This window comes from Miniopterus schreibersii (genome assembly GCF_964146895.1).
Source record: "Miniopterus schreibersii genome assembly, chromosome: 16".
Classification (NCBI taxonomy): Eukaryota; Metazoa; Chordata; class Mammalia; order Chiroptera; family Miniopteridae; genus Miniopterus; species Miniopterus schreibersii.
In genome coordinates, this window is record NC_138116.1 from 43,950,190 (window position 1) to 43,966,281 (window position 16,092).

Sequence of the window (16,092 nt, forward strand, 5' to 3'; positions counted from 1 at the left end):
GAAAAGAGGTCAGTGCCCTGACTAAATAGTTAGGTACTGGATATTTTAAAAATGCTTGAAGGCCCAGCCAGCATGGCTCAGCAGTTGAGCATCAACCTAGGATCCAGGAAATCGGGGTTCGATTCCTGGTCAGGGCACATGCCAGGGTTGTGGGCTTGATCCCCAGCTGGGGGCATGCAGGAGGAAGTCGATCAATGACTCATCATTGATGTTTCTCTCTCTCTCTCCCCTCCTCTCTCTGAAATCAATAAAAACATATTTAAATAAATAAAAATGCTTGCAGCACACTGGTTGAAAATTGCTGATGTACAAGACCAATAAACAGAGTCACAGCAGAAGATTCTCCTTGTCCTGGGACCCGAGATGAATGCCTCCCTCACGCCCTCCAAGAGGGGACACACGGTATGATGCAGTGGAGAGTATGCTTTCCAACACCGTGACTATAACCACCTAAGAAGTGGCACACAGCCACTTCTCACTCCACATAGCAGCCTTGGGAAGGGTGCCCACAAGTCTGCAGTGAGCTATGTAGGGCTGTCTGCAAACTCCTTGCTGGAAATAAACTTCTAATAAAACATGTTACCAAATGTACTTCATTTTCCGCACTGATAACAATGTACCTAACCTGCCATTCTGAACCCTTGCAAGCTGTCATGAAAACACAAGGGCACAGACTATTTTACTGACTATGTAAATAATGACACTGACTCGGTATTCCAGAAAACAAGCTCTTTTGTCATAACTGTCAGGAAAACACTAAGAACACCAAATCTGTCCCCATAACTCAGAAGGGAGCAAAGTCCCAGAGACTGCCAAGCATTTCCCTCGATGCCAGTGCTCAAAAAGGCCACTGACCACCCTCAGACACGCAGCTGCCGTCTCTCAGGTCTAAGAACAGGGTTGGTCCCCGAGAAGTCAGCCTATTAGGCAGGCCTAATGGCCATGAAAAACAAAACTAGAAGAGACCTCTGAGCCACTTACATACTGACAGCATATACTCCGTACTTTTGTTATGCACACTACATTTCTGTAGTAAGTTCTTTTTAAATGTGTGTGTTGAAATCAAGAGTATATCACCCTCCTGCTCCCGCACATGTGACATTTTCTTTTTGATCCATGCACATCACCACATTTCAAAGTAAGCACTGATGAGTTAAAGTAGCGACTACCGTCCTAGGGGGTTTGGCTCAGTGGTTAGAGCATTGGCCTGCGGACGGAAGGTCCCAGGTTAGATTCTGGCCAAGGGCATGCGTACCTCGGTTGCAGGCTCGACCCCGGACCTGGTAGGGACAAGGGCAGGAGGCAACCAATCGATGTGTCTCTCTCACATCGATCCCCTCCTCCCTCCTTCACTCTCCCCTCACTCTCCCTGAAAAGGAATGGAAAAAATATCCTCAGGTGAGGATTTAAAAAAAAAAAAAAAAATGAATGAAGTACTGACCCAGTACTACATGGATGAACCTGGAAAACACTATGCTAAGTGAAAGACATCAGACATGTGATGAAATGTCCAACATAGGCAAATCCATAGGGACAGAAGTGGATTAGTGTTCACCAGGGGCTGAGGGATGAGGGGTGTAGGGAGTGACTGTTAAGTGGGTACAGGTTTCCTTGTGGGGTGATGAAAAGCTCTGGAACTAGACAGTGGTGATGATTGCACAACATTGTAACTGTACTAATGCCACTAGATTTTTACACTTTAAAATATTTACCATGGCAAATTTTATATTATAGTAAAAAAATTAAAATAGCACAATGTTCATTGTTCTGCCCTAACATAAATGCTAATAAAATTCAACCTAAATCAAGATTTTTTATAAGGATTAATCCATAACTGAAAAAAAATCAGCTTTCAGCCCAGAACATGTTACCATCAGAAGGAGGACTGCTGGCAGTCAGAGCTAACTTTATTTACTGATTTATTTTTAATCCTCACCCGCGGGTATTTTTTGAGACATTTTAATTGGTCGCCTCACGCATGCACCCTGACCTGGGCTGGGGATGGAGTCTGCAACCGAAGTATGTGCTCTTGGCCAAAATTGAACCCGGGACCCTTCAGTCTACAGGCCGACGCTCTAACCACTGAGCCAACCCAGCTCGGGCTCAGTCTCGACTTTAAAAAAGTTTCCAAAGAGTCCATATCTGTTAGAGATACACAGTGAAGAATTCATCTCTGACGTCTGGGATTTGCTTTGAAAATCCAATGGGAGAAGGGGGAACCTAGATTAAAACTTTTGAAGCTGAGTGATGGGGTTCACCGAACTATTCTATTTTTATGTTAGAAATCCTCCATAATGAAAAGTTTTGCTTTGTTTTCAAGCAAGCTTCCAAAGATCTTTAACATGCTAGATAAAAACTTAAACTATCCAACTCTAGTGACTCGACCTGGTGCCCTTCACCTGAGCCTCAGTGTGCAGGGTCACCCAGGGCAGGCATATCCACAAGAGGCCACTCCAAAGGGGCCTTGGTAAGTCACCAGGTGCCAGTTCAGACTGCCAGACAGCAGCACACTGAGGTGTCTAGCTTAGTCCACACAGCAAACCAATCTGCTATCTGGGCCTCTGAGATGCCTGCCCCAAATTCAGCTATCACCTGGGGTCTAGGCGATAGACCTAGACCAATGTCTGGAAACAAGGGAATCTTTCACCAAAATGCCTTTAACAGAGCCCCCAGAACCCCTGACCACTGCAGACCCAGCTCACCCTCAGACCAGGGTCCCAGGAAGCAGCATGCTGCCAGCCCCTCCCCCTAGATGCAGGAGGTTAATACTGCAATTGCCTGTTGTTTCCCCTCCTCCCTCTTCTAGAATTAGATTTGCGGGGGGGGGGGGGGGGGGGGTGGCGGCAGGTATCTTTAAATAATTTCCTATTGTCTAGGAAAGTGTATGGCACATAGTACACACTCGACTCAACGCTTGTTGTGCAATCCTGACTCTTGATGGATACTATGCATGCGCCAAAGGTACATTATAAAGACTTGCTTTTTACAATGCCAACACAAAACATGGAAGATAACAGAATGCATAAGCGTTGGATGCCAGCAAAGGAAGGGACAGGAAACAAGGAGTGATACCAACAATACCACCTAAGGTAGTATCAGAGATGCTTAGAATGTAGGGCCCTGGGTCAGGAAGAAGGGCATGGAGAGGGACAGGTGTATGCCAGGTAGAGGAGGGTGTGGGAAACGGATCTGGGGGCAGGGATGGGGCACAAGGGCAAGGAGGAGGGAACTGAACAGGGTGGTAAGCAAGCTCAACCACTCTGAATGCTGGACACTGGCATGACTGGTCTCTGTATAAGGCTCTGGGTCCCCAGAGCAGGGCCCAGGCCATAAAGGAAAATGGGTGGGCACCATGGGAGGGGCGGGGGCTCTGGAGAACTGGTAAACACAACCCTATCCAGAGACAGCAGCCAACATTGGAGCTGACCCAGTGTTGCCAAGCAACAGTGCAGGCCCCCAGCTGCCAAATGTTCTGATTTGTCAATGAAGCTGCACGTCTGAATTGCTATGTAAGATCTCCTAATTTTCATGTTGGCAACTGTGGTAAACAGAACAACGGCCTCCCAAAGATGTCCACATCATATCCCTGGTTATATGGCAAAGAGGAATTAAGGTAGCTGATGGAATTAAGGATTCTAATCAGCTGGCCTTAAAAGAGGGAGAGATCCTGGCTGGTATGGTTCAGTGATTAGAGCATCAGCCTGCACAATGAAGGGTTGCAGGTTCAATCTGGTCAAGGGTACATACCTGGGTTGCAGGTTTGATCTCCAGCCCCAGTTGAGATGTGTGCAGGAGGCAACCAATCGATGTTTCTTTCACATCAATGTTTCTCCCCCCAACCCCTGCCATTCTCCCTAAAAATCAATGGAAAAAATATCCTCAGGTGAGGATTAGCAAAGAAAAAAAGAGGGAAAGGACCCTGGATCATTCAGTGGGCTCGAGGTAATCACAACGGTCCTTAAACACGGACGTGAAGGCAGAAAAGTCAGCATCAAAGTGATGCGGCAGGAAGATAGGATTGGCTACTGCTGCCCTTGAAGAGAGAAGGGGCCACAAATCAAGACACATGGATGACCTCTAGAAGCTGGAAAAGGCAAGGGAACGGATCCTCCCCTAGAGCCCCCACAAGGACTGCAACCCTGGCTACACCAGGATTTTAGCCCAGTGAGACCAGCGCCGAACTTCTAACCTATAGAACTGCATTGTTTTAAGCCATGTGTTTGTGGTAATGTGTGACAGCAACCACAGGAAACTAATCTAGCAACCAATTTTAATTTTTAAAAAGAGGCACAGTACAGCCCAAACAAAATGCATCTGTGGGTTGGATGAGGCATGGGCAACTTCTGTCTAGCCCACACTGAGGAGATCCGAGGGCTGGGTCCTCTCCTGGGTACCCAGCCCAGAGCCTGTCACACTCTCTATGACATGCCTTCCAAGTTAACGCCTCGGTTCCTTACCTTTACAGACGGGTTATAAAATTCTCCAGGGGTTTCTGGAAAACAAAAAACGCTTGCCTGTAAGTCCTGTCCCCAAGTGGCTACAGCATCAGCACACTGCCTAGACACTACCCTGGGACCTGAAATTGACCCAGAGTGGATGATGGAACACAATCCTTTTCAGCTACACCATCTCATGCAAGCAGTAAGAAGTGGGAGCTTCTTCAGGTCCCTGGGAAGCCTCCAGTCCCTCCCACAGGGCACCCTCCTGCCCAGTGATCCCCAGCACCCAATGCAATGAGATCACCTTGATTTCTTTCCAACAGCAGAGGAACACTTTACAAACAAGCTCACGTTAGTTCCCCACGTTCAGATCAGAGCAGAACTGCTCTAATTAGAAGCAGAGCGAAGGACCCAGGTCCTTGCTCACTTGCCCCCGAAAGATTGTGTGAAAACCACAGCCCAACTCAAATCTCACTAAGCTCTCCACCTGTCCTGCCTGGTCCGCCTGTGGCTGGGCCCCCGCCCCAGGTCCAGCCCTTCCTCCTTGCTCAGCCCAAGCCTGGCACCTCTCCCTCAGGCCTTGACACAGCTCTGTCCCCTCCACCTGCAGTCTTCCCAGCTCTGTCCCCCAGAACTCTCACTTTTCCTTCAAGACTCTACTTACAGATCATTTCCTCTGAAGCCTTCTCTGACACCAGGTTCATTCTCAGTGTCTGATACCACCTTCTAAACTTCTCTCTCCAGGAGCTGACATTATTTGTCCCTACATCAGGAGCCACTCTCCGCAGACCATAAGCTACTTGAGGGCAGGAATTTATCACCATATATTCCGAGACTATAACACATAATGTATACGGGCTCAGTAAACATTAGATAAAGACAGATGGATTGGTCTATAAACTAACTTTTTCTGTAACTATTATAAATTATGATACTGTGATATTTATTAAATGCGCTAGGTAAAACCTCACTTCTGATCTTTAATCAAGTGAGTCTATTTAAATTAGCAACTCTAAATTACAACTATCTTAAAATAATTACTTTAAAGAAATGTAGTTTTAAATTTTACAAGTAGTGTCTGCCGCAGTGGTTACAATTAGGAGCACAGGAAGGAACCTGGCTGCAGGCCTAAATGTACAGACAAGAACCTGTTGTGCCCTGCTCCACAAAATCAAGCTGAAGGAGGATTTCCAAACAGGCGGGTCACAGTTTATACTCTTTGTTTGCTAAGGCAGACTTCAGCCCAGGTAGCCATCTGATTTCACCTCTCCTGCCACCCCCTCCCTCTTTTCTGGAGCCACCCAGTTACTCTACAGTCCTCAGGGCCCCAGCAGCCATACATACCTCATTATTGCAAAGGCTTCTTGGTCTCTCTGGCTCCAATTTTTTCCTACCTTTTAACCCATGACACTCCCAGAGGCTGCTCTGAGCACACAGTTCAGCTTCTCAGCCCACACAAGCCATCAGAATCATCTGGAGTACTTCAGAAAATACTCCTGGTTCACACCTCCATGGTCCGGAGTGGGGACCCATCACAGGCATTTTTAGAAAGCTTTCCGGGCCATGGGGTTTACAACTAGACCCAAAGATAAGAGCTGCAGGCTCACAAGGTGTCGCATCCACACTTCCCAGGGAGCACTGAGGCCCTGAAGCCCTCACCTCTCCCCAAACAGACCCGGACTCTGGCCTCCCTTCACTCTGACACACATTCCTGTGCTGTCTCCAGAACTGCAACCTCTCCAGACTCAGGAAGCCAGCTTGGCCAGGGCCTTACCCACAGAAATTATGCCACTTTGCAAGGCCCCTTCCAGAGGGCCCCTCTCCAAACACCTGAGCTCCCTACTGCCAGCATCCCCAAGTCCCAAGGCCTCTGCCACCTGGGTCCTCACTGCTCCCAGCAGACACCCACCAGACAGAGCTGCTTCTGGAGCCTGCACCGAGTACACAGCCCACATGCACGCAGGCACCAGCCCAAGTCCACCCCAAGCTCTGCCTCGCACTGTTCCCTCAATCTGAAATGCCTTCCCATCTGCTTTCTACTTCTGAAACTATTTCCTGTCCAGCTCCAATTCTATCTTCTCCCTGTTACCTTTGTCTTCTCAAATAGACTAAGTTCTTGGTTCCAAGAAACACAACATCTCACACCCATCGTTTTGACTCTACAGGCCATGTGTTGCGTATTTTCATAACTGACAGATCTTAAATATGCTGTCCTACTGCATGGCATTGCCTTCTGATGTGATGCTCATAATTCTACATCAACCAGACTGCTTTTCACAAAGGAGCATAACAATTATTTCTCTGCTCATGTTTACCAAGTTTTCGGATCCAGATTATAGTTATTATACCCAGGGCAGCTCTGGGTATCGAGCAGGCATTCAGGGAGGACCTGCTATGACTCTCCAGCCCTGTGGGTGTTCCTGTACTGCTATGACTATTGGGGTGAGAGGAGAAGGGGGAAGACTGAAGAGTAACCTCAGCTCTCATGATTTATTCATTGCAGTCTTAAAAGAGTTTACGAAACAACACATTCAAGTCCAAACCTCCAGGGCCTCCAAGAGTGCAGGGCAGGTACAGACACATAGCTGTTTACCATACCCTGGCTTGGGAACTGCAGGCAATTTCCAAACCCTGGGAAAGTGATCACACCTCAGCCATCTCATACACTGTAAGATCAGAAAGCGACCCATTTATCAGAAGGCACGCGTTAACCGCTTACTGAGGAAGGGGCTGCTTTATATTTTTATTTACATGTAACTGTTTACGACTATCAAGTTCTTCTGTATGAATTTGATCACATTTAAACAATAGCATTACCAAAGGATTTTTAGTCCTTAATGTCCACGTGTCATGTTTACAGAACCAATGTGCAGAGCTTCAGGATTACAGACTAAAAAGAAATGGCCCATTTCTCCAAAGAGCAATTTGGGCAATTATTTTAACACAGTTTTACAAACAAAAAAACCTTACAAGCCCACAAAGACTTCCTCCCAGCCAACCCAACTGGGGTCCTCCCAGGTCCCTGTTGTGCTCATCTAGGCAGCTTTAGGTCTTAGAATTTACTTCTGTAGCCCTGGATAGGAAGGTGAGATGTTGTCATAGAAAAAGCTTCAGGAGGCTCCAAAATCTGCCATGTGTGGGACTGAATTCAGGATGGCTGCATATGAGCAAACTTGACCCGAGCCTCAGCTTGCTCATCAGTGAGATGCCTTCTTCTCAGGGCTGTAGAGAGGGAACAGGGAGGCCCTAGTGGCACTGAAATGGCCAGAGAGTGAGGTGGAAGAAATAATGTGGCTTTGAATCTCACCCAGGTGGCAGCAAATACCAGTGGGGGGTAGGGGGGCACTTCTGGACGGTGTAGCCTTGGGCTGCAGAACCCCTCTGAGCCTTAGTTTTCGCATATCAAAAAGAGAAATGGTGACAGGCCTTGAAGGATCATGATGAAAGTTAAATACTGTGCATAAACAAAGTAGCATAGGGACTAACACACAGGAGACATCCTAAAACCATGAGTCTCACCCCCCACCCCATGTTTTTTTCATGGATGAGCTAACATCACTACTGGAGGGGAAAAAAATTTTCTCAAAACTGTAAAGACCAAAGAATATTAAATGAATCTGAATTGTTGGAGGGGGAAGGAGTGGCTTCCATTAATGCCAGCGGCCATTCCTAATTACCTTGTGGGAGTTCCCTCACTGCCCAACACCACACGGGGCCCTTTCCCAGCTGCTTATCTAAAAAGCCTTGACAGTGAACTTCTGTGTGTGGGAGTGAACTGGATTTTCAAACAATCCTAGATTTACTGCTTCTTCAGAAGGGCACTGACGTCTTACAATCCTTTCATTAAGGAAAACATCCAGACTAGCCCACAGAGTGATAATGCCTGTAACCACAGTCCAAATTATAACCACGTAAGAATAAGGTGGAAACATCTCTGAAAAACCATATTGCCAAGTGCCATGCTACCATCTTCTGAGCAACTCAGAAGCATGTCTGGGGCACAAAGGAACTGCTGGTGCTGAGCCCTTACACACCTTCTCTTCAGTCCTCTGGGCTAGGGTTTTCAAATCTGGTCCCCAGACAGCAGCATCAGTACCACCAGGAAACTGGTTGAAAAATGCACACTCTCAGGCTTACTCCACACCTACAGACTCAGAAACTCTGGTGGCAGAGCCCAGCAATGTGTCTAACGGGCTCTCTGAGCACCACCACCACTCTGCTGCCAAGTGGTTATTATTAGCCTCACTTTAGAGATGAGGAAACCGCAGCTCAGTGATTACAATGTTCAAAGCCCCACAGCCAGGAGGCCAATATGTACCCAATCAGATTCCAAAGCCATCTGTCGCATGGCCTTTGTAGCCAAATTGTCTGTACCATTTGGTGCTCTCAGCTACTGAGCCACCAGGGTGGAATGATGACATTACTTTAAGAGGGGTGGGAGTGTGAGGAAGGATAAATCCTATACTTAGAAGTGATTAATTATAAATGCTTTTAAATCCACATGATGGATCAGTGTGCTTTTCCCTGCTCCATTTATCAGTCGGGTTGCCCTGAAAAGAAAATGGGGAGTCCCTTCATTTACAGCCCTGTGTGCACCCAATTCCTAGTACTGCTTTGTATAGAAGGAGAATAAATTACCCATTCTGTCTCCAGAGGGCTTGAAAGCACAGCCTAGACACTGCCTGGAACAAGACCAACAGGACGTTTCTCTGTGCCCAGGCACAAAGCAGGGTCCAGTACCTGGGGGTGCTGAGAACCGAGTCACCAAAAAAAAATCCAACAGCACAGACAGGAAGCATTTTAATAATTTTGCAGATCTGGTTCAAGGAGGCAAGTCTTTTTGCTTTATTTTTTAATCAAACCATAAATCTAGCATCTATCAGTTCAACTGTCCCCTAAATTCTTGGCATTCAGTGTTTTCACAGATATAATACCAGGAGAAAGACAGAAATTTCTTCATTCACAACTCCCAGCCTTCTAAATAAAGTTGGTGGTGATTTTCAGATCACAAGTTTATCCTAGAATTTAAATGAGCACATTATACTGTAGGGCTTTCTAAAGGAGCTGGTGGAATAGGAGGAACCCAGGTTTGGGAATCACACAGGCCTGGGTTTGTCTCCTGGCTGTGCCAGTTCCTCAAAAGTTCCCTAAACTCTTGGAGCAGTCAGAGGCTGTGGAAGGAGTGGATTTCCCATGGACAATGCACACTGAACCACATGGGTGTCTGTGAAACACTCATCTCCATGAGCACACCTGTGACTACAGCTGCAGAGGGTCCTTTAGTTCTGCCCCAGCCTACCCTGGATATGGGCAGAAACGGTTCACATCCCATTATTTGTAAAGTTACCTGCTGTTTGCTTTCATTATTTTTGCTACACTCATTTTATTTGTATTTAAATGTTTTAGGCAACCTAAGAGCAAATGTACACATGAAGATACAGTAAAAGGAACTGCTTGACATCCATTACTTCATGCATGTCAAGCACAGTAGTAAAACAAAAACCAAAAACCAAAAACTCATGTATTTAACTTTTTTTAGCTTTTTAAATTTTTTTGCTTTAGTAATTATTTTTTTATACTTGCCTAACATGCATGTGCTCTAAAAGTAGTTACACCAGGGAAATAACTTGAGCCGACGGCTAGCTTTAACGTCTGATGCAAGTTTCATGAGCGATCTCAGCATACTGGTTCAGAACATGTGTATTAAGCTCACGTAAGGGGAGTAAAAGATTATGAATGGACTTTCCAACTGCTTCTCTACAGCTTTTCATGTAAATTAGTCCTGTGGTTCTGAAACGTCTCTAAAGGAAACTACATTTTTGGAAATGTATTCCTTATTCCCCTTTGGCAGCTAGTGGGTTTTTACCAAGTTTAAATACAAAGTTTATCCACCTGAATCCTACATGATGCTATTAACCAATGTCACCCCAATAAATTAAATGAATAAATAAACACAAAGTTTATCATAACAACAAAATGCTACTAACATAACTACTACTGTTTCCAACCATGTCCTACAGGACTCCCCCTGAATCCCCTGAAAAAAAAAGGTTGGCGGGTTTTGGTTTTTTTTCAGAGGTGGGGGGACTGACTGGAAAAAAGTAATGTGTTCCATTTAGAAATGTAGTATATGGCATTTTCTAACTTCAGAAGCCACAATGTCCTTGGCCCATCATGACACTGGGTAGCATTAACTGTTAAGTTTTGTGCTTCCAAATCATTTTTACTTTTAAAAATTTCTTGATACTCTTAGAGCCTGCCTTCAACTTTGGTCCTTTATTCTTCCTACTTGTCAGGTGCACGGGATTACCTTTTTCAGCCCTCTGTCCTGTCACCAACCATCCTACTTGGTGGCCTTGTACTTGGAAAAAGGCCACAGGATCTTCCTAGCTCCACTCAATGTCTACGGATACCCTGCTTCCTTGGCTTGCATCCCACAAACTCTCTCCCTTGTCCTACTTACTGCAGCACATCTCTCCTTAGTGATGAGATTGTGTTACCTCCCTGTGAACTCTACCTATCCTGAATGTCACTGTCTGCCTTGAAAATCCTTCCCCTTTCTCTTTATTTATTTTTAAAATATTTAATTGTTTTTATTGATTTTTAGAGAGAAGGGAGAGGGAAAGAGAGAGACGTCAATGTGAAAGAGAAACATCCATCGGCTATCTCCCCCGCACATGCCCCCCACTGGGGATGGAGCCCAAACTTGGCATGTGCCCTGACCTGGAATTGAACCAGCAGCCTTTTGTTGCATGGGACAAAGCTCAACCAACCAAGCCACATCGGCTAGGACTTCCTCTCTTCTTTAAATAATGAAGCTAAATTATACCCTAAGCTCACCCTACAGGCTGTTTCCTCAGTACCTTGCAAAAACACCAAAAAAAAAATACCATTTTAAAAGAGGTGTATTTTTTCTTTTAGAATGTAAGCTCCTCTAGAGCAGGGACAATGTTTTCTTGTATGTTCTATTGTGCCTAGTACACCATAAATGCTCAATATTGATGATGGTGGGGAAAAAAGTTACCTAACCTCTCCTCTGGACCTCAAGTTTTCCACTCATGAATCAGTGTGTCAATGTGAAGACAAAATAAAATTTATGTGAAGAAAAACCACGAAGGCTGTTATAACAGCTTTTCTTTTTCTTTTTTTTAAAAAAATATCTTTATTGATTTCAGAGAGAGGAAGGGAGAGAGGGAGAGAGAGTTGAAACATCAATGATGAGAGAGTCGTCATTGATCGGCTGCCTCCTGCAGGCCCCAGACTGGGGATGGAGCCCACAACCCAGGCATGTGACCTGACTGGGAATTGAACCTTGATCTCCTGGATCCTAGGTTGATGCTCAACCACTGAGCCACGCCCAGCCAGGCAGCTTTGCACTTTAAGACATCAAAAACTTAACAGCCTGAATGAAAAATAGGTGTGGTCAAACAAGTCCATAAATGGACGTCACTGAATACACTAAACTACACGCACTTATTTCACTGTTTTTGTCTTCTAAGTTTCTATTTTTAGACACCCGAAACAAGCTAATTGAGACCAAAGAACATTCCACCGATGAACTTATCAGAAAGCTTGTCAACTTTTCAAAAACTGGAACAGATGGAAGTAAACAGTCATTTCAAAAAGGTATTCTGCAAAAATAAAATGTGCTTTCTCCCACCCTTACCAATCTTAATTACATCACCTAACCGTACTCAGTCTATTGTCAATTTGCAGTAGGGCTTTAAGCAAGTCTCTTCATTCCTGTGAGATTGGGGTTTTCAAATGAGGTAACAGGTATAATAATATTTTGAAATCCAGCAGACCTGTTCAAATCCCAGCTCAATCACTTACTGGGTGTGTGACCTTGAGCACATGACTTAACCCCTGGGTCTCAGCTTCCTCATCTGCAGAAGGGGGATAACAGCCACCCAACTGACATATGACTGCTGGGCAAACAGCAGTGGTTTTTGTAAGAACAAGACAGAACAGTGGAGCCTGCAGTAAGATCAATAAAAGGTTGTTCCCCTGCCCCCAGAACCTTTACTGAGCACCTATCATGTATGTGTCAGAGACTGAGCTGTGTGTGCTGGAGAAGTAAAGAAAGGACAATCCCTGGTCTCAAAGATGTCACAGTGTCACAAGAGCCCCAGATACACAGTGTGTAAGTGCTCCAACAGACTGGGGTGGTGAGGGTTAGAGAGAAGAGTTAGAGGGGCCCAAACACTGATGGAGTTGGCTGGCAAAGGCTTGACAGAAGTTTGTTTAAACTGAAGACATGAGTCGGAAGTCCAGCAGAAAACAGGGAGCAGAACTAAAAAATTCCTTGTATCCTCCCTAACCTCAAATTTCCCAAATCCAAGCCCTTCTATTTCTCTAAGGCTCAGAGTCACCAGGCACTCATGCCATAAAATGACAACTGCCATGGCCATCCACACCCCACCAATCCAATAGGAAGGCTCTGGGGAACAATGAGAACAACTGCCAAAAACGTTTGAAAACTTTCATGTGCTTCCCAAGAGTGTAACTGACAATTCCACACATGAAAATCTCTTAGCACTTTAGTCCACAAAGAACTGAAAGTTGCCACTCCTCCTGATGAAATGCAGAAGGAAGGAGGGAAGAGGAGGAAGAGAGGAGGAGGCGCAGAAGTGGAGGAAGCTGCAGCCATCTACCCTCTAAGTTCAAGAAAAGCCAAGCCATTCAAACAAATCAGAGTCCCAAAAACTTTTCAAATGCTGTTGCAGGACTCATCTGAATCCCAACTCTCAGGAAATCCACACCATATTATGGAAGACATAAAGAGACAACTGTATTTCTATAGAGAATGTCTACAAAGGATGGGTCATTTTTCAAGACTGCATACAGGGTGCTAGGTAGGTATCACTACTTTAAATTTTGACATTTCGTCACACTTCACATAGGTCTTTGACACAATACACCTTGCTGAGAGAGAGTTCTCCGCAGAACTCCCTATCTGCCAAGCTCCGGGTCCAGGAAGGCAAAAAGTTTGTGTAAACCAGAAGAGATGAGTACATCCCACAGGACAATCCAAACTTGCTCCTGGCCCAAGGGCTTGTGGAATGCAGTCCTGAATCATGCCTTACAGTAATTTGCACTTTACCAAACTCTTTAATAGCCAGTATCTTATTCAATGCTTACAAAAGAATAGCCCAGTGAGACTGGTAAGGACAACTAGCCTAATATTAAAACTAAAGAAACAAATAAGCTTTTAAAATGTAAAAATAGCCCAGCGGGAGGTGGCTCAGCAGTTGAGCATCGACCTGGGATCCAGGAGATCACAGTTCGATTCCCAGTCAGGGCACAACGCCCAGTCAGGGGCATGCAGGAGGCAGCCAATCAATGACTCTCTCATCATTGATGTTTCAACTCTCACTCTCCCTCTCCCTTCCTCTCTCTGAAATCAATAAAAGATATATTTTTTAAAAACCCAAAAATAAAACCTTATAAAATGTAAAAATAAAAATACAGGTAAGTAAAAGATGAGAAGCCTTTTGAAACACAATCACTTGTTTCAAACACAAACACTGGAACAAATACTATTCAGAAATAAACTGTAGTCCTTTTTGATGTTTAAATACAAGTGAAAACTTAATTATCAGTGCTGTGCAGGACTCAGTATATGATTTTGGAAGCACCTGTTATCTGGTATCTAGAGCTACAAGATGCACTTGTAAACTGAGGGGGGGAGTTGCAAAGGGAGAGGAGGGCATGGATATTAAAATTCACTTTTAAAAATAATTTTAATCCCGTATTCCAATCCTTTCTTTACAAGACATATTCTGGACGTGGAAATAAAGAAATCATACTTCTCATCTTTTCCTGACCATTTTCTGGTGTTAATGTTACAAATAAAAGAAGGGAGTCCCGACCGGCTTGGCTCAGCCGGTGAGCATCGATCTTTATGATTCAGGAGATCGTGGTTCGATACCCGATACCCGGTCAGGGCACATGCCCGGATTGCGGGCTCGATCCCTGACACGGGGCGTGCAGGAGGCAGCTGATTGACGTATGGATGTTTCTCTCTCTTCCTCTCTAAAAATCAAATCTAAAATCTTAAAAAAATATTCTAAAATGTCATGGAGAGGGAGCTTCTAGTTCTAGCACTGACACAGAACCACTGTGTGGCGAGCAAATCTTTGCATCTCTGGGCTTCAGTTTCCCCATCTGATCCCAAAGATGGTTAAGCCCCATCCTCTCTTTAAGCACTGACTTCAGATGCATCCCCAGGGCAGCAAAACTGTGAAAGGGCCCCCTCGGAGCTCCGGGCGGAGGAACGGCCTTCCACAGGCCCGGCTGGGGCTTCTGGGAGAGCAAACTGCCCCTTCCGCAAAGCCACTTGGCCAACTCCAGGGCTCAGACAAAAACCTGTTGGCAAGGACTCCGCTAGAAGGACCAGCTTCTCCCGACACGCTCGGCTGCCGGGGAGCCGCCCAACTGCGAGCGAGAGGAAGGGTCTCCTTCCACGCAACCGCCCGAGGCGTCGGGCCCCACGCACCCACCCGCCCGCCCGAGGGGCCAGGACCGCCGGGAGGGGTCTCTGCCGCCCCACGCGGAACAAAAGGCAGCTGGAGCCCGGCCCTGCCGCCCCCGTCCCCGCTGGGCTGTGGGGGGCGGGGGGGGCGGGGAGGGAGAACCTGGTCCCTCGGGAGCGGAAGGGGGGCGCCGCTGCCGCGCGAAGGAGAGCGGGGTCGGGCCGGGACCTGGATGGGAGAAGCCCGCCCCCGGCCGGGATCCTGGATGGGAGAAGCCCGCCCCCGGCGGGACCTGGACGCGGAGAAGCCCGCCCCCGGCTCCGGGAGGGATGGGGTCTGGGCTCTGCACCCGGGCGGCAGGAAGATCAGGCTCGGCTCCGGAGAGAAGGGGCGCCTGGCCCGGGGGGCGGAAAGCGCTCTGGGGTCGTTTCAAGCGGAGAGGTAGAGGGCGAGGCCAAGAGGGGCTCCCGGCCCCAGGGGGAGCGCGGGGAGCGGCAGGCTCCGGGGCCGTGAGAGGAAGCGCTCCCAGGTGGGAAAGGGGCGCGCGGCGAGGGGGTCCCTGCAGCGGAAAGAGGGGCCGCGCCCGAGCCTGTGGGGCGGGGTCTGGTGGGAAAGAAGGGGGACCCCCAGCTGGGGCAGCGGGGGTGCACGGTTGGGGGCTGACTCCGGGGGAGCCTGTGACCTGGGGGCGTCCGCCCCCTGGGGGAGGAGGACGGCCCGCGCTCTGGGGCCCCGAACCCGGCTCACCTCCGCTCCTCCGGGCCGGCCGGGTGCACAGCTACGGCCGCCAATAGCGCTGGGGAGGCGGGAGCGCCCGGAGCCCGCAGAGCCGCCGCCGGCGCCGCCACCGCGTCCAGCTCCGTTTGACACCCACACACCAGCCAACATGGCGGCCCGGAGGGGGCGCGCCGGCTGCGTGCGCGAGCCCGCCGGCCCCGCCCCCGCCGCCAGGCCCCGCCCCTCCGGCCGCGCCCGCCGCCAGGCCCCGCCCCCGCCCTGTAGCCCCGCCCCGGCCCTGCAGCCTCCGCCCGCACCTTCCCACGGCCCCTCGCAGACCGCCCGGCTGCCCCGCAGCCCCCCAGAACGTAAGCAACGCCCCCAACGCCCACTCGCGTCCCCACTCTCCCAGCCGCCGCACACACCCTGGCAAATTCACACCCCGGGCCGTGCGCGCCGCG

General features: G+C 47.8%; 1 protein-coding gene across 3 annotated transcripts in view; it reads right to left on the reverse strand.

Moving 5' to 3' along the window:
- The window catches only part of EPN2 (epsin 2), an 80,603-nt gene extending 64,782 nt beyond the window's left edge, over positions 1-15,821 (reverse strand). For 2 of the 3 annotated variants that reach the window (XM_081162330.1, XM_081162328.1), the window contains exon 1: positions 15,662-15,809. The gene's annotated coding sequence lies outside the window, so the exon portion shown is untranslated. Of the gene's footprint in view, positions 1-15,661 lie in introns of all 3 variants that reach the window. The other variant, XM_081162329.1, reaches the window with a different exon arrangement.
- Between the last annotated feature and the right edge of the window lie 271 nt (positions 15,822-16,092).